Genomic DNA, 21246 nt, shown 5'->3' with positions numbered 1-21246 from the left:
TTAGTTGGAGGGCAGGATTGGAGTGGAGAGAAAAATTGCAAGTCAGATATTGAATTCATTGAGAAAAGAAGGGAAGAAATCTGGGGACTACCTACTACCAGGAATTTGATTGGACAATAACATGAACCTGAAAGGAAGAGAGTGATGGAAGAAATGAGAAAACTTGAAATTGGCAGTGGGAGCAAGTACGCCTTGACCAATTTACTGAAGAAAATGAGTGAAGCTGCAGACAATATGGCCAGGGAGGACTATATCTCAAGGGAACGTAGGAACGGATGAGGAAAAGATGAAGGGAAATCTGTTAGCAATAAACAAGGCATTCTATTGGGCACAGAGGGATTGGTAGAGTTAGGGTAAAACTTTGGAGTAGGAGGGTTAAGAGAGATAGGAACGAACAAACAGGTGGTAGAGGGTGTGGAATGAGATCTGAATGATGTTCTAGATGAGTTCAGAGATATTGGGATGTGAATGTATGACAGGCATGAGTTCATTCTTGAGAAGAGAACACCACTCCTCTACTTTCAAAGGACAGGTTCAGCAGGAGATGGAAGATCTGAAGTTGAAAGGAGGGTCACATTTTGACCTGGAGATTCTCCATGTCCCAGTTGGGGAATTGGTCTGGTAGCAGGAAAAAGATGTCTTGTGCTGGTATAGATGAAAGTGGTTGCTTTTGGGGCAGATGGAAGATGCTCAGGCTAGTCTTTAGGACCTTCCTCAGGAGATGGAAGGTCCAGGGCGCTAGTGCATATGAGCTTTGACGTCTTCCAGGAGACTAGCTATGACTGCATAATAATATCACCTACATCACAGAATTGTTGTGAGGATCAAATGAGATATTTGTAAAGTGCTGCTTAAAAAGTTATATAGATATTAGCTATCATTACTCTTATTAAATCATTGGATCCTAGATCAGTGAGCATACTATAATTTAAATGTTACTCTTGGTAATCTTCCTTAACAAAAAGAATTAAACCAGAAAAGAGAAAAGTGGAACAATTTCCCAGGCTTCTTCCCATTTTTTCCTCCACATCCATCTATTCTGCTGAAAGTGCAAAAATATCCAGATAGCCTCAAAATGGGCAGCAGAAAGTGAGAGATGGGAGAAGGAGGAGAAGGAACTATAAAAGAAATAGAAGGGAGAGGAAGAAGAGGAAGAAGAGGGGGAGAATCAGGAGCAAAATGCCGAGGAGGAATAGGAGAAATAGAAGGAGGGAAAGAAAAAGGAGAAGGGAGAGGAAGACGAGGAGAAGGGGGAAAGGAATAGGTCAAGTTAATCGATAAAATGTATAATCAAACTGGATGAATCCAGATAACACTGAAAATGCTAACGAGAAATTGCATGATAAATGGCCCTCTTAAAATAATAAATGTTATCTAAGGCAACAAAACATCAGAGGAAAATGATCATCAAAATATTCCCTGCCTACGTCCGATCGTTTCCCTCTCCAATTCATCATCCATACAGCTTCTGCAGTCATTGTCTGCACGCACTCTGTGTCCCAGCCAAACTGGCTGGCTTGATGTTCCCTGAACATGACCTTCTCTTGCCTTGGCATGAGCTATACCCATTCTTGGAATGTCCTCCTCTTGCACCTCTCTCCATCTCTTTGAAGCTCTGCCTCCCTTCAAAACCTTTCCCGATCCCTCAGTTTTCATGATCTCCTTCTGATAGAACTTCGCATTATTTTGTACGCTGTCCCTTTAACTTCATACAGTTATAATAGCTCGTATTTCAATGATCTTTTAAAGGTTCACAACTGTGTATGTGAAAATGTAAGCTCTTTAAAGGACTGGGATTATTTTCTTTTTAAATTTCCCTTTGCATCCCTAAGTATTAACACAGTGATTAACTTTTAGTAGTCATTTAATAAATCTTTGCTGGATTGAAATGAATAAAGAAGTAAAATTTACGTTAGAGGTATTGAGATATATATCCTGAAGCATAAGAGATTTCACTGCTGTAATAGTGGAAAGAGAAGAGAATTTATTACCTATTGGCAGCTAGGAGATACAGTAGAGAACACTAGACTTAAAAACAGAAAGTTTTGAGTTCAAATCCTGCCTCATATGCTTACTAGCTTGCCAGCCCCGGGCTCTGCAGACTTTCAGTTTGGTAGTCAGTCTAATATCTATCCTCTCTCACACTTCTCTTTGTAGCCTCTCAAATGCTGAGCTAGCTCTGGCAATGTGTGTATCAATTTCATTGTCAATATGGACGTCCCTGGAAAGTATCCTTCCAAGGTAAGAGAACTTATCGATAGCATCCAAAACTTCTCCATTTTCTATAACCAATGGTACCCCATATGGATGAAGTGATGCCGGCTGATGGAGGACCTGTGTTTTCTTGGTGTTAATGGTTAAGCCAAAATTAGCAAAAGCATCAGAGAATCGATCCATACTTTGTTATATCTTTGCTTTCAAGGCTGCATTGAGTGCACAATCATCTGCAAACAAAAAAATCTCGCACTGATACTCCTTCCACTTTAGTTTTGTCATGTGGCTTTTCAAGTTGAATTAGCCTCAGCTTTCCCTGCTATAATGATGCTATTGAACTCAATGGCCTCTAAAGTCTCCTCCAGCTCTAAATCTATGATCCTATAATAAATTTCTTTTCATTTAAAGAAAAGATTAAATGAAACTTCTCAGATAGTTTTTATGATCCTGCTCAGAGACAGGAATAATGATAATAGTGAAGATGAAAATGAAGATGATGACTATAATTTTTGTAATTCTTTAAGCCTTATAAAATGTTTTGTGAATTTATATATATATGTGTGTATATATATCTGAAAACCTTGAGACACAATGTAAATGCTAGCCTCTTTTAGACTTAGAATTATTAGTCATTATCTCATTTGAAGACAGACAAGGAGAGACTAAAATATCTAATCAAAATCTCTATTTTGTAGATGAGGAAACTGGGACCCCAAGAGAATAAGTAACTTCAAATAAGATCATATCCTTGATAAATGCAGATGTTAATTACAAATCCAAATATGCTTTCCTATTCACAATAGCCATCTCTTCTTTAGATGTTGTTTCCCCCTAAAAACACAAATCCTTGATTCTTAGGATGGTATCTGGTACATAGTAAGTACTTAAATGGACAGATTTTATTTATTCATTTCATTTATTTGCCTCATTGCTCTGAGATGTTGTTCATTCTTAAATTTTTTTAATGTTGAAAGCGACAATCAATATGACAGAGTAAGAGGAATCAGTGTAGCCTCCACACTAAATTTTCTCCACAAAGACCTACAATAAACACCAGACTAAATTCTGATCTAGAAAGTTAAGAAAAAGTCAATGAGTCATTTTTTCCAGACAAGAAAGGGTTGGGGAGACAGACAGAAAGATCTGCTAGACACTAGGACTAGGGCTTAGGTCCTAGGAGCATGGTGTATGTGGAGGATTCTAGTACCCAGTTAATAAAAGAGGGCTGAGAGTGGGTAAAATATGAGAAACACTGAAGCAGAAAGATGCCCTAGAAGATCCTTGAATTAACGCAGGATGCAGTAATATGTGCTCTGTTGCTTTGGCGTCTCTGTTGTCCAGTATTCAGTTTTGTGTCACAAATTCAAGGTGGAAAGGAGCCATCATGAGAGTGGGCTCCGGATGAGTGCTGTACAAGAAACAAGTTCCAAAAGCAAATACATCTAATTCAACAGGGAAATTGGAGAGAAAGGGATTAAGGGAAAAGAAGGGAATAAAACTCTTGCCAGCCCCGGCTCTGAAGACCTTCAGTTTGGTAGTCAGTCTAATATTTATCTTCTCTCACGCTTTCCTTTGGAGCCTCTCAAATACTGAGCTGGCACTGGTAATGTGTGTATCAATTTCATTATCAATGTGGACATCCCTGGAAAGTATGCTTCCCAGGTAAGAGAACTTATCGATAGCATCCAAAAACTTCTCCATTTTCTATAACCAATGTGTTTTTAGGGGGAAAACCATATGGATGATGCCTCTAAAGGAGGCAGTAGTCAGAAGCAAAACAAACTCTTAAAGAAGGGATGAGGAAAAGTGAGAAAAAAATTATAAGAGAATTGTGTAAGAGAAAAAGTATAAGAGAATATAAGAGAGAAAAAGACAGAGTAAAGCAAAAATAGATTGAATTTAAAGATGAACAGGAAACTATAATTTGCTAAATGTTTCCATAGGCAATAGATTAATATCAGTAGCAAACATATATGTATCAAATGGCATTAAATCTAAATTCTCAAAGGAAAAAATTAAATAAGTTAATAGAGAAATGGGTAGTAAAAATATAATAGTAGAAACTCTCAATTTATCTCTTTTAGACATGAATAAATCTAACCAAAATAAATGAAAAAGGAGTTAAGGACCTAAAAATTTTAAAAGAAAAGTTAGATTTCATAGTCTTCTGAAGAATATTGAATGGAAATAGAAAGGAGTGTGTCTATTTCTCATCTTTGCATGGAGCCTTTATAAAAATTGACCATGTAATAGTGTATAAAAATTTCTTAAATTCTGAAAAGAGGAAATATTAAATGGATTTTTACTGATCATAATGTAATAAAATTACATTCAATAAGAGACATTTGGATCTAAGCTTAAAAATTAATTAGAAACTAAATAACTTAATCCTACCTAAAGGGTAGTTCAAAGAAAAAAAATCACAAGAACAATCAATAATTTAATTAAAAATAATGACAATGAGACAATATACCAAATATGCAGGATGTAGTCAAAGAAATATTTGGAGGGAAAGCTCATGACTAAATGCTTTCATGAATAAAAGTGAGGAAAAACAGGTCAGTGAACTGGAAATGAAACAACAATCCAACATTCCACATTATCTTTCCCTGTCATTCTAGCCAGTCTGACAGGTGTGTAGTGATATCTCCCAGTTGTCTTAATTTGCATTTCTCTGATTAATAATGACTTGGAGAATCTTCATATGGCTAGAAATAGTTTCAATTTCTTCTTCTGAGAATTTTCTGTTCATATCCTTTGACCATTTATCAATTGGAGAATGGCTTGATTTCTTATAGATTAGAGTCAATTTTCTCTATATTTTGGAAATGAGGCCTTTATCAGAACCTTTGATTGTAAAAATGTTTTCCCCCTTTATTGCTTTCCTTCTAATCTTGTCTGCATTAGTTTTGTTTGAACAAAACCTTTTTAACTTAATATAATCAAAATTATCTATTTTGTGATCAATAATGATCTCTAGTTCTTCTTTGGTCACAAATTCCTTCCTTCTCCACAGGTCTGAGAGGTAAACTATCTTATGTTCTTCTAATTTATTTATAATCTCATTCTTTACGTCTAAATCATGAACCCATTTTGGTATATCTTGGTATATGGTGTTAAGTGTGGGTCAATGCCTAGTTTCTGCCATACTAATTTCCAATTTTCCCAGCAGTTTGTGTCAAATAGTGAATTCTTATTCCAAAAGCTGGGGTCTTAGGGTTTGTCAAACACTAGATTGCTATAGTTGTTGACTATTTTGTCCTGTGAACCTAACCTATTCCACTGATCAACTAGTCTATTTTTTAGCCAATACCAAATGGTTTTGATGACTGCTACTTTATAATATAGTTTCATGTCTAGAACAGCTAGGCTGCCTTCATTTGATTTTTTTTTTTTCATTAGTTTCCTTGAAATTCTTGACCTTTTGTTCTTCCAGATGAATTTTGTTGTTATTTTTTTTCTAGGTCAGTAAAATATTTTCTTGGGAGTTTGATTGATATAGCACTAAATAAAATAGTTTAGGAGTATTGCCATCTTTATTATATATTCATTTGTCCTATCCAAGAGCACTTGATATTTTTCCAATTGTTTAGATCTGACTTTATTTATGTGGAAAGTGTTTTATAGTTTTGCTCATATTTCCTCATGACCTACTCTAATTCCTTTAATCTCTTTTTCATCTCTTATTGCCAAAGCTAGCATTTCTAATACAATATTGAATAGTAATGGTAAAAGTGAGCAACCTTGTTTCACTCCTGATCTTATGGGGATCTACCAGACACTTTAATGAACAATTATAAACTGTTTGGAAAAAAGGGGAAGGAGTACTAACAAATTCCTTCTATGACACAAATATGGTTTTAATGTCTAAACTAGAGAGAAATGAAACAGAGATAAAAAACTATAGATAATTTTCCTTATGAATATTGATGACAAAATTTTAAATGAAATACTAGTTTGGAAATATAGCAATATATTACAAAAACCAGACTGAATTTATACTAGGAACATAGGGGTGGCTCAATATTAGCAAAACTAGAAACATAAATGACAATATTAGTAATAAAAGTAACCAAAATCATACGATTATTTTAATAGATGCAGAAAAAGCTTTTGACAAAATACAACATCTGCTCCTGTTAAAAATACTGGAAAGAATAAGAATGATTGCAGCTTTTCTTAAAATGAAAAATAGTATCTATCTAAAACTAAGAATTAACATTATTTGTAATAGTGATAAATTAGAAGTTTGTCCAATAAGATCAGGAGGTAAAGCAAGGACATCACCACTGTTATTCAATGTTGTATTAGAAATGCTAGCTATAGCAATAAATAAGACAAGAAAACAAAATTTAAGGTAAAAGCATAGGCAATGAGAAACCAGAACTATCCTTTTCCCCAGATGATATGGTGGTATACTTGGAGATGCATAGATAATCAACTAAAAAGCTAATTGAAATAATTGACAACTTTAACAGAGATATAAAATATAAAATAAACCCACACAAGTCATCAGTATTCTTATATATCACCAACAAAATTCAATAGGAAGAGATGAGAGAAATTCCATTTAAAATAACTATAGGTAATATAAAATTATTGAGAGTCCATGTACTAAATCACAAGAATTACATGAACACAACCCCCCACAATTTTTTACAAATAAAGACAAATCTTTAGATTTATTTTTATAAAATCAAAATACCCATTTTATCTCCTCTGAATCTCTCTCTCTCTTGTTTGGTAATAAACTCTTCTTTTATCCTATCCTATCCTAATATTGTAGAAATATTAATTGTTCATGGACTAGGCTAAGCCAATACAATAAAAATGACAAAGCTACCAAATTAGTGATATGCCAATCAAATTACCTGAAGATCACTTTATAGAACTAAAAAATAACAACAAAGTTCATCTAGAGGAACAAAAGAATAAGAGTGTCAAGGGAATCAGTGGAAAAAATTGGAAGGGGGCTTAGCAGTACAGATCTCCCACAAAACAACAAAGTCATAATCATAAAAACAATTTTATATTGAATAAGAAATAGAAAAGTTGATTAGTGCAATAGATCTGGTACACAACATTCAAAAACAACTGACAACAACAAAAATCTTGGCTACGAGAGCCAGAAGTCATTATTTGATAAAAACTATTAGGAAAGCCAGAAAGTAAGTCTGGGAGAAACTATATCTCCCACCATATATTAAGATAAGCTCTAAGAGACAATTAGGTGCCACAGTGGTTAGTGCCTGGATTCAGGAAGAAAATTAAAATTGGGTTTCAGATTTTATTAACTGTGTACCCCTGACATGTCTCTTAAACTTTGCTCAGTTTCTTCAACTGTAAAATGGCGACAATAATAACATTTACATTGAAGTTGTTATGAAGAGCAAATGAGATAATATTTGTAAAGTGTTAGCCCAGTTTGTGGCTTGTGGAAAGAGACATACAAGTGCTTATTCCTAAATGAAGATTGATAAATATGTTAAATGGACACCATAGACAAGTTAGAGCAGTGTAGAAGAAATTATCTGTCATATATAAGGATAAAGGAAGAGTTTATTACCAAATGAGAGAGAGAGATTCAGTAAATAGGTACTTTTGATTTTATAAAATTAAAAGGTATTTTTTTCCAAGATAAAAACATTGCAGTTAAATGGAATCCTTAAACTACATGCCATCGAGATCATATTCCCAGTAAACTTCATCACCAGAAAATCCACCATCCTATGAGTTTGTATCAATTTTTGTGTTTGCACCTCTCAAGGATCCTCAGTACTCCCTTCTTCTCCACTAGCAACACGGGGTGATGTCTGGACTGCCACATGAATTGGATTTAAGTGAGGTAGAGTTGCATGAAGTTATCAGCCTTATTTTCATTGAAGTTCAATGGGAGGATAAAAGTCAAGATGATTGGGGATGGCTCAGGATACAGTGCATGACTTTGGTGTCTTGTAAGTCTAACCAAACCCTAAGAACTCCACAGTGCCTGCTTTAGCCATCTTCATGGCAGTTGAAACAGATTGTTCTCATCCATTTATTCAATTGGGGGAATCATTAAGTGTTTAATGAAAACATCCCCCAGCTCACCACTGGTTTTGAAATCTACTGGTGACCCTCAACTTGGTTTAGCTCATCTGCCAAGACAGCTAGCTGGGATGCTATAGTTTTGTGGAGCCATGGACTTGAAAGGTGGATGAGCAGCCATGAAAAGGGCTCATTAAGCTGTGTTACCTGAGGTGCTAATTTCCTGAATACCCCATACACTTTAATTGAAAGCTATAGGGAAGAGAAAAGCTTTCATTTCAAGAGGGGTCCAGGGTCATCAATTCTTTATTTCTTGTATTAGAATCCACCATGCTCACTACTCCCACCAAACACCTCTTAGTGATCTCTCTCTCTCTGGTTGAGTCTCTCCAATTTACAACAACAATCCAGAACAGTCCCAAGGGAATAGGAGCTGGACCCCCAATGACCGATGCATTACTCCCACCCTCAGCCCACTCCTGCTTCTTTTCTTGCTCAACTAAAATATTTTCTCTGTTTCCTTTTACGCACCATCCTCAACTACAAGTACCAGCGTCATGAGTCTATGGGAATTCTGGATTAAAAAAAAGTCTTCTGAAGTTCAAAAACCTTTCTGTGTTTTTTATTTCCATGGCAAGGTCTACTAAAATGTCAAGCTGGGGAACCACAGGATTATGTTATTTTGAGCTGGAAAGGACCGCCATAAATATCACCCAGCATTCTAAAAGGAAAAAACCATCCGAAACCTGGAGAAATGACTTGTCTAAGATCATACAGTAATAAGTTGCATAGTCAGAATTTAAGGAGATCCAAATTCAGTACTCATTACTTTTCACTGCACTGCCTGACTGCACGAGGGCACCTCCTCTCTGACTATGGGTGGGGACGGGGGTGCCTGAAACCATATGTTCTTGAATGGATATATCACAAACTTTCCCGATTCATCCTACTCTTTGGAAATGTAATTAAATCAGTACAGCAAGCCCGTCTAACCTCACAATCTGTTGCCCAAGATGGGCTAAGCATGTGGAGCAGTTGCAGCCAAATGCATAGTTACCCGGTGAGAAATGGAGGCAGTTTCGCAACCCCAGGTGGTGTTTCAATAATTTTCCACTATTTACCTTGAAGGTATGTCACAACCGCCAACTCCCCGCATCAGGCAGAACAGGGCAAACGATCTGAAACAGCATATACTAAACGAGTACGTGTTATCTGGGAGTTAGAGTAACACACTTCCCTCGTCAGGTAACCTCGGGTGTCCAGAACACAGCCAAGGGCCGGGAGGAGAGGCAACCTGCTTGGAGGAAACAGAACTGGTAGGAGAATCTGAGTCATCAATCAGTTATTCCACATTTTTAAAGCATCGGCTATGGGCCAGACTTTGTGCTGAGTGCCAGCAATACGAAGAAAAGCAAAAACAGAAACCATGCTTTTAATTAAAGAAATGAAAATTAAAAGAACTCTGAGCTACCACCCCACACCTATCAAATTGGCTAATAAGACAGAGATGAAAATGACTAATGTTGGAGGAAATGTGGGGAAATGAGACACTAATGCACTATTGGGGAAGTTGTATATTGATCCCACCATTCTGTCGAGCAATTTGGAACTATGCCCAAAGGGCTATAAAACCCTTTGACCAAGTTAATACAGCTACTAGGTCTGTATCCCAAAGAAATATTTTTTAAAAGGGAAAAGAATCTATGTGTGCAAAAATATTTACAGCTGCTCTTTTAGTGATGGCAAAGAATTGGAAATTGAGGGGATATCCATCCGTTGGGGAATGACTCAACAAGTTGTTGATAGGATTGTGAAGGAATATTATTGTGCTATGGAAAATAATGAGCAGGATGCTTTCAGAAAAATCTGAAAAGACTTACATGAACTGATTCAAAGTGAAATGAGCAGAACCAGGAGAACATTGTATAAAGTGACAGCAAGATTATTAAACGATCAACTGTGAATAACTTAGCTACCCTCAGGAATACAGTGATCCAAGACAATTCCAAAGGACTTAATGGTGAAAACTACTCTGTATCAGGAAAGAACTAATAAAGCTGAATATAGGTGAAAGCATATGTTTTCTTTATTTTTCTTGGGTTTTTTGATTGTTTTGGTCTGTGTTTTCTTTCATAACATGACCAACACGGAAATATATTTTATATGATTACACATATGTAATCTATATCAAATTGCTTTCAATGCAGGGTAGGGAAGAAAGGGGAGAATTTGAAATTCAAATTTTTAAAAAAGGAATGTTAAAAATTGTCTTTATATATAATTGAGGAAAAATAAAAATATTGCAAAGATAAAGAAAATGAAGAATGAACAACAATTTTGTTCCTTTTATGAAGGCTTAAGTGATACAGACCCAAGATGTCCGTCACAGTCTTGGTTACAGTGAATAAGAATTGACCAGACATAAGGTTAGGCTTGAGCTAAAGTCAACATTTCCTAACAATTCAAGGTAGGCAAAGGTGAAATGAGCCATATCCAGAGAGGAGTTTCCAAACTTTACCCTCCATCCCTGTTAGAAGTCTTAAAGCAGAAACTAGACACACATTTGTCAGGGATATTGAAGTGGGAATTCTAGTCCATTGTCTGCATTGATCCATATGATTTTAGAGGGTCTATCCAAGTCTGAGAATCTGGTATTCTATAATATTCTATTTGTATCTGGAATCCTTAAAAGTCACTCTGGCTAGTGGAATGAGTCTAGAACTATTTAAAGATAGGCCCTGATGATGAATCCTGTTTGAGAAGCTATTTTTTTGCTTGCAGGTGTCTAGTTATACTGTTCCTAATAACATGCAAAAAAAAAATTAACGGATATCAGGAAAAGGACTTCCCAGGAATCTTTGAATGTTTAAAGCTAAGAAATTTCTTTTAGTAATGGTCACAGTCAAGTATTTGTGGTCTTCCACTAAACATGCTTCCTAAGAAAAGAGTTCAAAGATTGTCTTTAATATTATACCAAGAGGTAATCTAAAGGTATAGAGTGGAACTCTTAACCTGGAGTCAGTAAACTTTAAAAGTGTATATTTTGGAGAAGCAATTAAGTGGTTGGAATGGATGGAGCACTGACTCTGGAGTTAAGAGGATCTGAATTTACATATGGCCTCAGATACTAACTATGAGACTCTTAATAGTCACTTAATTCTGATTGCTTCCTTAAAAAAGTATGTTTTGATAACTGTGTCTCAATATAAGGAAGGAAGGAAACAAGCATGTATGTAAGCACTTACTATGTACTAGGTATCTTACTTTCTAATCAAGAAAGATAACATGGATTAAGAAATTGAAAAGTAGAAATAGAGGGTGTATGGATGGAATAACAGCGTCCAACAAGAAGGGGAGAGGAAGTGATTTTGAACTTGTTAAGTTGGGAAAGGGGCTGAGAGGAGAATGAAGGTGGGCCCAGGCTCCCTCTATATAACAGAGGCCTTAAGAGGAGCTCATCAATGGGAGGGAGAAGGGAGTGGATCATGCAGAGGAATATTTCATGTTGCAAAGGTCAAAAGAGGTGGTTGAATATTCTAGGGTGAGGAGACCCTAGTCACTGAGTCAGTATGAGACAGCAAGAGAGACATTATAATTGATTTCCTTGGTAACCCTATGTATTTATTTTTGCATTTAAAAAGATGATTCTGAGAAGGGTCCATAGACTTCACCAGATCACCAGTGGGATCTGTGACCCACAGAAAAGTTAAGAATACTTGGTATAGATGATCAAAATGTTGAGAGTGAAAGATATTGGAAAGGCCAGTAATGAATGCAAAAAGCACCGGATTTGGAATCAAAGGTGACGGGTTCAAATCCCAGCTTTCTTATTTTATCTGAATGACCTTGGACACGTCCCATTATCTCTGTGTGCATCAGTTTCCTTCTCCTCATTTGGAATGGATGATCTCTCAAAGTTCCTTCCAGCTATAAATCCATGGTCCTAAGAAGTAAATCCGTTCCCATTTCAAAAGAGCCAGCTGATCTTGAATGAAGGAGGAGTAGGTGAAGACTCAGATTAATTTGTATTGCTCTCTTCAGGGCAGCACGGATGGCTGTTTTCATGGATTCTTTCACAGGATTATTTCTATAATTAGCAACCTACAAATAACAACTTTCCCAAGAGTTGCCAGGGTGGGAGTAAAAAAAACCTCAATGGATGTGAGAATTAGGGAGCCTCTTCCTCCTACTGGGCACTTAAGACGACTCCAAAAAATGAACTCGGAGCAAAAAGGTCAAAAGATAGAGGTTGGTACAGGTCAGCAGTCCCTGGGGACTCAGCCAAATAGTAGCCTACTATTTGAGACAATTAGGTGTAAAATAAATTTAAGGTGATTTGGCGGTGGGAAAAAAATTGTAGCTAGAGGTGGGGTGCAGGTAGAAGGGGCTTCCTGCAGAAGAAAATGTTGAGCTGATTTTTAAAGGAAGCCAGGAAATGTAAGAGGTAAACGTGATGAGGGAGTGTATTATAGTAAAGAGAGTAGGAAGGCAAGAAGGGTAGCCAGCAAAAAGGCACAAACATGGAAGACCGATTGCCATGTATGAGGAATAAGAAGTAATCTAGAAGAAGGCCATAAAGACAGGTGGGACCAGGGAGTGAAGGCTTTAAACGTCAAACATAAATTTCATATCGGGTCCTAGGATTGTTAGGAAACCACTCAGGTTTATTGAACAGAGTAGGGACGTGATCAGAATGGTGCTTTAGAAGAAAGCACTAAGTCTCTGGCAACTGTGTGGAGAGGGGAGAGGCTTGTGGCCAGGAGACCAATTAGAAGGGGATTGAAAGTAATCCAAGGTCAGTCTTATTCCTCTTTGTGTGTCCAAGTGCTGAGCATTGCTGGCCAAAATGATTTGGACCAGATGTGTTTTCACTGGTGTTGGGAAATTCCAGGGAGGAAGTTTCATCTAAATGTAGATCAAGAGCTGCTTGGCAATTTACGGTCCCAGAAAGTTGCCTTGTTCGTGGAAATGAAGTGACTTGGGAGGGTCACCTCACCCGAGATGGGATTTGAACTCAGGACTCCTTTACTCTGTGTTAGCTCTTTAACATTGTTCTGTGTCTTGTCTGGTTCAGAGCTGATGTTTCACAAATGCTTCTTGTTGTTTGTCCTTCGTTCTTGAAGATCACCATGATCTCAATGAGGGGATACCATGACACACAGGTGAGTTGGATTTAAGTGAGAGTGGTCTATGTACAAAGCCACCAGCCTCGCTTTCTCCTCTGGAACCATCTGGGTCCAATAGCCAGATATAGACCATGATAACTGGAGATGGCCCTGGATACAGTGGGAGGCCTTCACCTTTTAAAGCTAAGTTCCTTCCCCACTCTTGTCTCCAATGGTAACTGTGAAAGTCAAATGAGATATCTTTAAAGCCCTTACCATCCTTCCTGGCACATGAGGCACTTAATAAATGAATGAAATCATTAATTCTCCAGGCAGCTCACTCCTTTTATGGACTGTGAGACAGTTCTATAATTTCACTGAGTCTAGTCGTTACCCATTGTTACTACTTCTGCCTCTTGGGGCCAAAAACCCAAGTCTAATTCTCTTCTACTTTTTAGCCTTCTATATCTTTGAGGAGAGCTATCCGCCCCACCCCCAGTACCCCACTCCTGGTCTTTTCTTCTTCAAGCTAAGCACCCTAGTTTCTTCAACCAATTTTCTTATAGCACAATGGGATGCTTTACCCTCTTATTGCGTTCAGTGCATCATCTTTGACGAGTTAATTAATCTATCTCAGTTTCTTTATCTGTAAAATATAAATTATAAAACTTGGCTTATTCATGAACAGCCTCATCTTTACCTTAATCATACAGGAATGGAACTGAACAGGTAGAGGAGATACTGCTCCTCTCTCCGGGGCTTGTCATCCTCTCTAGGTATTTTTTTTTTCAACTACATATCTACATGAACAAGATGAAAAGACTTTGGGTTGGAAAACTTCGGAAGTCCGAACCTCTGAGTTGTTTGGTAGTTGATGGGCATCTGTCTTATAGTCTGGACTTCAGGGATTGAAAACTGGATAATATATGCAATGAGGATGTGGTCTCTGACCAACTGAAACCAGTCCATGGATCTGGGAATAAATCTAAGGGTCCCGGAGAACAGAGAGAATGTTGTTCTTGTTCTCTGCTCAAAAGGGCCTGAGAATCTTAAGGGAGAAAGGCTCTGTAGTCCAAAATCTGGAGCAACAAAACAGGGGAGGCTTATAATTGGTTCCCAGGCAAGGGTTTCTGTCTTTCTTTAGTGTTAGAGAGTACTTTAAGCAAAGTAATTCTGGTAATACCTGTTATTCCCTGAGGAAGAGCCAGACAGCCAACAATTTCATCTGAGAGAAGGTAAAGTTACTGGAAACTATAACTCCCAATGTCAGAAGCATGATGAAATATTTAGAAGACATCAGCAGCCTGATGTTGCCCTGATCACATATGTTCCCAACAGATATAAATAGATAGACAGAAAGACAGGATGGAGAGATAGAAAGGATAGACAGACAGAATAGATAGATATAGATATTTATAGACATATATACACATATCCCTTCACCTCTCTCTCTCTCTCTCTCTCTCTCTCTCTCTCTCTGTCTCTGTCTCTGTCTCTCTGTCTCTCTGTCTCTCTCTCTGTCTCTCTTTGTCTCTCTCTCTCTCTGTCTCTCTTTGTCTCTCTCTCTCTGTTTCTCTTTGGCTGAGGCAATTGAGGTTAAGTGACTTGCCCAGGATCATACAGCTAAGAAGTATTAAGTATCTGAGGTCAGATTTGAATTTAGGTCCTCCTGACTTCAGGGCTGGTGTTCTATCCACTGCGCCACTTAGCTGCCCCTTCATGTATATATCTTGACCTTATGTGTTCTATACATATATCTTTTTCTCTATGGATTCCTTAAATGTGTCCATTCTTACCACTGAATGCATCTTTGGGGAGAATATCCCTTAAGTTTATGAGAGAATTTTTTTTTTTTGCTACTTTTCTAAATTTTTTTTTTTGACTGAGGTAATTGGGGTTAAGTGACTTGCCCAGGGTCACAAACCAGGAAGTATTAAGTGTCTGAAGCCAGATTTGAACCCAGGTCCTCTTGACTTCAGGGCTGGTGCTCTATCCACTGCTACCCCTGCTAGTTTTTTTATTATGGCATTTCATAAAATAACTTTATTCTTAACTAATCTCATCCTTTGAGTGGCTAAACACACAGGTGGGAGCTCATGAGTTATGGATTTGCAGACCCATTTGTTGGGAGACTCACCTTATGTATCAGAGAATGATGCCTGGAGCAGCATAAGATTTTGCAGGACTCAAAGAAGATAATATATGTGTGAAAATTTGAAAAAGTAGAACAAAATTGAACACATGTTCGTCCGTATATCTTTTTAATGGGCAAAGCCAATGGTAGCTTCTGAGATTTCTTAAGGATCACACTTGGGTGTAAAGAAATATTTGGAAGAATGTACATCTCCCTTGTCAGAAAATTTTATTTTTTAGGCAATGCTAAAGTTAATATTTTACTACTGTTCCAGGTAATTGCAAGAGTTATTGTATTCTCTTTGCCTGGGTAAATCCAATCTGGAAGGTATCCATTTTAGGGATGAATCATCAAAACTCTTAGTTTCGGTGCATCTTATTTTCCAGAATGTTTGCTTTCATTTTGCAATAGGTCTTCTCTGAAATCCATTTCCTCACCTTTAAAATGAGAAGGTTGAACTCGATCAAGTCCTTTCCAGAGTCCTTATGTAGCGTGTGCAGAACTCTCTCTCAGCTCTGACATTCTATGTTCTAAAATTTCTTTCCACATCTAACGTTCTGTGTTCTAAGGCTCTCCCGGTTCTGGGATGTCATATCAGACATTAGAATGTCATCTCTGACATTCTCTGTTCTAAGATCTCTGACATTCTACTAAACATTTATTAAACACCTGCAATGATGTATCAGGGATTGTGCTAAGTGCTAAGGGTAAAATTAATAAAAAGAAAGAACCCCTGACTTCAACAATCTTACCATTTTAGGGAAGAGATTACACACAAAAAGAGGTAGGAAAGTAGGGGGAGGAGGAAGATGGGACACCGGGGGGGTAACTACTGGGGAGGGGGAACATCTTGTTCCATACAGCCGAAACCAAGCAGAACAATACATGGAAAGTGGAATGATCTGCGAATCTACTTTCTGCCCCCTATAAAGGAAAGCACTGAGAGGAGTTTGGTATTCAGCTGTCCATTTTAGAGGGGAGAGGTATAATTCCAGGCTTGAATTAGCAGCATGGTGATGAGATTAAAAAGGATGAGCTTATGCTGGAGAAGGTGCATCTTGTTCCCTCTCAGAGTAGAAACAAGGCAATAAATGTACGATGGAGTGCCATTCTGTGAATCTCTGATGATTTTATTTGTCTAGGATAAAATCTAAGTGATTCTGTTGAGCTTTTAAAGCCTTTCACCAGAGCAGAGCTACTCAAAATGTGCTCTGAAGACTCTTGGAACTCTCGAAGACCCTCTGAGAGGGGAATGATTGCACATGTGGAATTCATGTCAAATTGTTTACCACCTCAGAGGAGGGACAGAAGGAAAAAATTTAGAACTCAAAATTAAAAAAACAAAAAAAGAATGTTAAAAATTGTTTTTACACCTTAAATATAATTAGGGAAAAATAATATTTTAAAAGACCCTTTGAGTGGGTCTACAAGATTAAAATTATTTTCATAATAACACTAAGACATTATTTGCCTCTTAAAATACTCCTCTTTTTTCCAGCCACAGGCCTATGTGAGATGTGATTTTAAGATATACTCCAACCAAACCAACACATCCAGATAGATTGAATGCAGAAGCAGATAGGGGAATCTACTTGTCTTCTATTAAGAAAGAGAACAAGCATTTATCTAGTGCCTATTATATACCAGAAAGGTGTCAAATGCTTTGAAAATATTTTCTTATTTGATCTTTACAACCACCCTAGGAGAGAGGTCAAACCGAGACCTGGGAAAATCTTTAGCTTAAAAAAGCCAAGATTTCTTGCTGCCTCTAGTCATCCTGATCTCTGTCTGGCCACTGGACCCAGATGGCTCTGGAGGGGAAAGTGAGGCAGGTGACCTCGCACAGCCCTCCCTCACTTAAATTCATGCATGTCATGGTCATTTTTGAAAATGAAGGGCATTACATGAACTGATGCTAAGTGAAATGAGCAGAACCAGGAGATCATTATACACTTTGACAATGATATTCTATGAGGATGTATTCTGATGGAAGTGGATTTCTTTGACAAAGAGACCTAACTGAGTTTCAATGGATAAATGATGGACAGAAGCAGCTACACCCAGAGAAGGAACACTGGGAAACGAATGTGAACTATCTGCATTTTGATTTTCTTCCTGAGTTGTTTTTACCTTCTGAATCCAATTCTCCCTGTGCAACAAGAGAACTGTTCGGTGCTGCACACATATATTGTATCTAGGATATACTGCAACATATCTAACATATATAAAACTGCTTGCCATCTAGGGGAGGGGGTGGAGGGAGGGAGGGGAAAAATCGAAACAGAAGTGAGTGCAAGGGATAATGTTGTAAAAAATTATCCTGGCATGGATTCTGTCAATATAAAGTTATTATTAAATAAAATAAAATTTAAAAAAAAAGAAAATGAAGGGCAAACAATAACAATGAGATAGGTGCTTTTATTATCCTCATTTTGCCATTGAGGAAAGTTGACTTGCTTAGGTCACACAACTATTCAGTGTCTAAGGCTAGATTTGAATTCAGGTTTTCCTGATTCTATGACCAGGGATCTATCCACTGAACCACCTCTTTGCCTCCTTCTGAGATTACCTTCCATTCGGATTGGATGCTGTATCCCACTGCTACACACAATAGGTTCTTAATACATGCCTGTTGACTGATTCACTGTCTCTGAATTTTAATTCTATCTCAGTGGGAAGAATTTTATTTTACTGAAAAGCTGAACACTCTAGTTTTATTTAGTTGAATTGATGACACAAGTAAAAAAAAAATCCTAACAATAACTCTGATCTCAGAGTTTCAGAGCAAATTTGTTCAGGAAAACACCATTTCAGCAGTTCCATAAATCTGTGCTCCCTTGAGGTGGCAACTGTAAGAATTCTCTGATTGCATGTTGGATTAAAGGCCCCTTGTACCCTTAGCAAAGCTCTGCACTGTGTTGGGGTTGTAAAGGAGATGGTGGAGGACGTTATGCAGGCCATAAAAACCCAGGATGAAGAAATTAGGCAGGGACTACTGTAGATTATCTGAGCATCCTTACCCAGAGAAGTCTGATTTCCCATTTCTGTTGGCATGAAATGCAGCAGGTAACGGCTGCCAGTGTGCCCAGGTGGAACCTGCTGAGGACTGACTATTCTAGGTTAATAGAACAATTTGTCTCAGGGTGACATTTGAATGGCTTCAGAAAATAAGGAGCTGTGCCTCTTAAAGATTTAATGGGCAGCCCTCCAACCTTTAGTTCATTTATATTTTGACATTCGGAAAGTAATGGCATAAGTCATGGTTAGCGGGTTGCAGTACATGATTAAATATTTATTAGCGGGACCAGAAAAATTGGCCAAATTGCAAAATATAAAAAAGGTTTGTATTCAGCCCCCTCTTCTGTTCTTAGTTTATACCTTTTCTACCAGAAGGTCCCCAGTGTAGATACATGATTTGTTTCCCCGTTTTTTTTGTTTGTTTTTTAGTTTGAGGCTTTATTTAAGATAATTTAAATACGTAAAACAATTAATTCATTTCTTCTCTCTGCAGAATGCAAGCACCTTGAGGGCAGGGAATATTTTGTTACTATTTTTGTCTTGAAAATACCCATAGATCCAAGGAACTGGGGTGATTCTTTCCAATCCAACCCAATCCAACAAACATGTAGTAAGCATCTATGTGTGGCAGAAACTGTGCTAAACTGGACATACAACTAATAAAAAAAAATTCCTCAAGGAATTTATAATCTAAAAGGGAAGATACTACATAGAAGGCAGGAAACCATGGGGAAAGAGGAACTGGAAATTGGGGGTACCCAACATTTTTTTCCATGAAGTTGAAATGAGGTAGGGCAACAGATTGGAAATCCCATCAAGGGGCACTTCTGCTCTGGCTGTAAATAGGAATAAACTAACTACCACCTTGAGAGACCTTGAATAGCCAAAAAGGATCAAACTCTCCAACTTTTTGGCATCTTATACCCCTTTCCTTTTCCTGTAACAGAAAATCTTGGAGAAAATTACCTAAAATGTAGGTTTGGCTCATGTCTAGTACCTCCTAAAAGTGTGTGTGTGTGTGTGTGTGTGTGTGTGTGTGTGAGAGAGAGAGAGAGAGAGAGAGAGAGAGAAGAGAGAGAGAGAGAGAAGAGAGAGAGAGAGAAAGAAAGAGAGAGAGAGAGAGAAGGAGGGAGGGAGGGAGAGAGGGAGACAGAGACAGAGAGAGAGAGAGATAGAGACACACACAGAGAGATAGAGACAGAGACAGAGAGAGACAGAGAGAGAAGAGAGAAATAGAGACAGAGGCAGAGAGAGAGAGAAAGAAAGGGAGAAAAAGAGAGAGAGAGCCAGAGACAGAGATAGAGACAGAGAGAGAGATAGAGAGAGAGGAAGAGAGAGATAGACAGAGACACACACAGAGAGATAGAGACAGAGAGAGAGAAGAGAGAGAGAAAGATGGAATCAAAGCACCAGCAAAAAGAGAGTGAGAAATGCTCAATATACAATCCGAATCAGGGATAGGACAGCTATTTATTTCCTACACATAAAAGAAATGATAAATACAAGACTGTCAGAAGGATGTGTTGACAGAAAAACAGCATAGAATGCAATAACCTATAAGTATATTATACTGGCCAGGGAGATTAATACTTGTTGCCGTTTGCAGAACTGTTGAATAGATCTCAAGTTTGAATCCTAGCTTTCCAATGACTACCTTTTTGTGATTTGGGACAAATCAATATACCTCCCTCTCTCCTTCTCAATATGTAAAGTGAAGAAGTTAGACTTGATGTCTCCAATGTCAATATCTATTGACGAAAAGCTGGAGGTGTACTCAGAACGGCTGGTCCAATCTTTTCATTTTATAGATGATTCGGTTTCATTTGTCCATCTGTGTCTGTGTGTTTGAGAGAAAAAAGAGATATTGGAGGTGCTGCCCAGAAGCCAAATAGACAGCAGGTCATGTGTATGCTATCCTGAGAAGTAACAGTGGGATAAGACCAAGTACGTGCTGGAGCTAGCTCAAAGTGGATCATGAGAACTAATCACTTAATTTTCAATGTGAGCATTTATACAAATCAGGGTTTAACTTATTGTTTTTTTTTGATTGTCGAGAAAATGTCAATAATACCCTTTAAACTTAACAGTATCTCACATTATATTTTCCCCAGAGTTGTTAAACATTTATCAGCATACCCTTGTTAAGATCTCTCCGGTTGCCTTTTATTTCTTATTTTATTTTATTTTAAGTTATACATGTACATTCATTTTTTGCATACTCCCATATGAGTCAAGTTGGGGGGAAAATCAGAACAAAAGGGAAAACCCGTGAGAAAGAAAAAAGAAAGAGAAAAGGAAAAGTGAAAATAATGTGCATTTTTCCACATCCAGTCTCCATAGATTTCTCTCTTTGGATGCAGATGGCGCTTTCCATCCAAAGTTTATTGGGATTATCTTGGATCACTGAACCAAGTCTATCATAGTTGATCACCACTCAATCTTGCTGTTGCTATGTACAATGTTTTCCTGGTTCTGCTTGCTTCATTCAACATCAGTTCATGCAAATCTTTCCAGGTTTTTTTCTAAAATCAGCCTGATTTTAGGTTGATTTTTCAATTCTTCTCAACCTGGCCTTAATCTACCTTTCCCACTTTATTATTTTGTACTCTCCTATTCTAGGGTCCAGACAAATGAGTTTCCTCTCTTTTCCCTACGTACGCCATTCCATTTCTCATCTCTGCCTTTCTGTCAATATTCTCTCCAAAAATACCTTGTATTTATTCTCCTTATATTTATTCTGCAAATGTT

This window comes from Antechinus flavipes, chromosome 1 (genome assembly GCF_016432865.1).
Source record: "Antechinus flavipes isolate AdamAnt ecotype Samford, QLD, Australia chromosome 1, AdamAnt_v2, whole genome shotgun sequence".
Classification (NCBI taxonomy): Eukaryota; Metazoa; Chordata; class Mammalia; order Dasyuromorphia; family Dasyuridae; genus Antechinus; species Antechinus flavipes.
The sequence above is the reverse complement of the archived record's forward strand: the minus strand, read 5'-3'. Positions refer to the sequence as shown.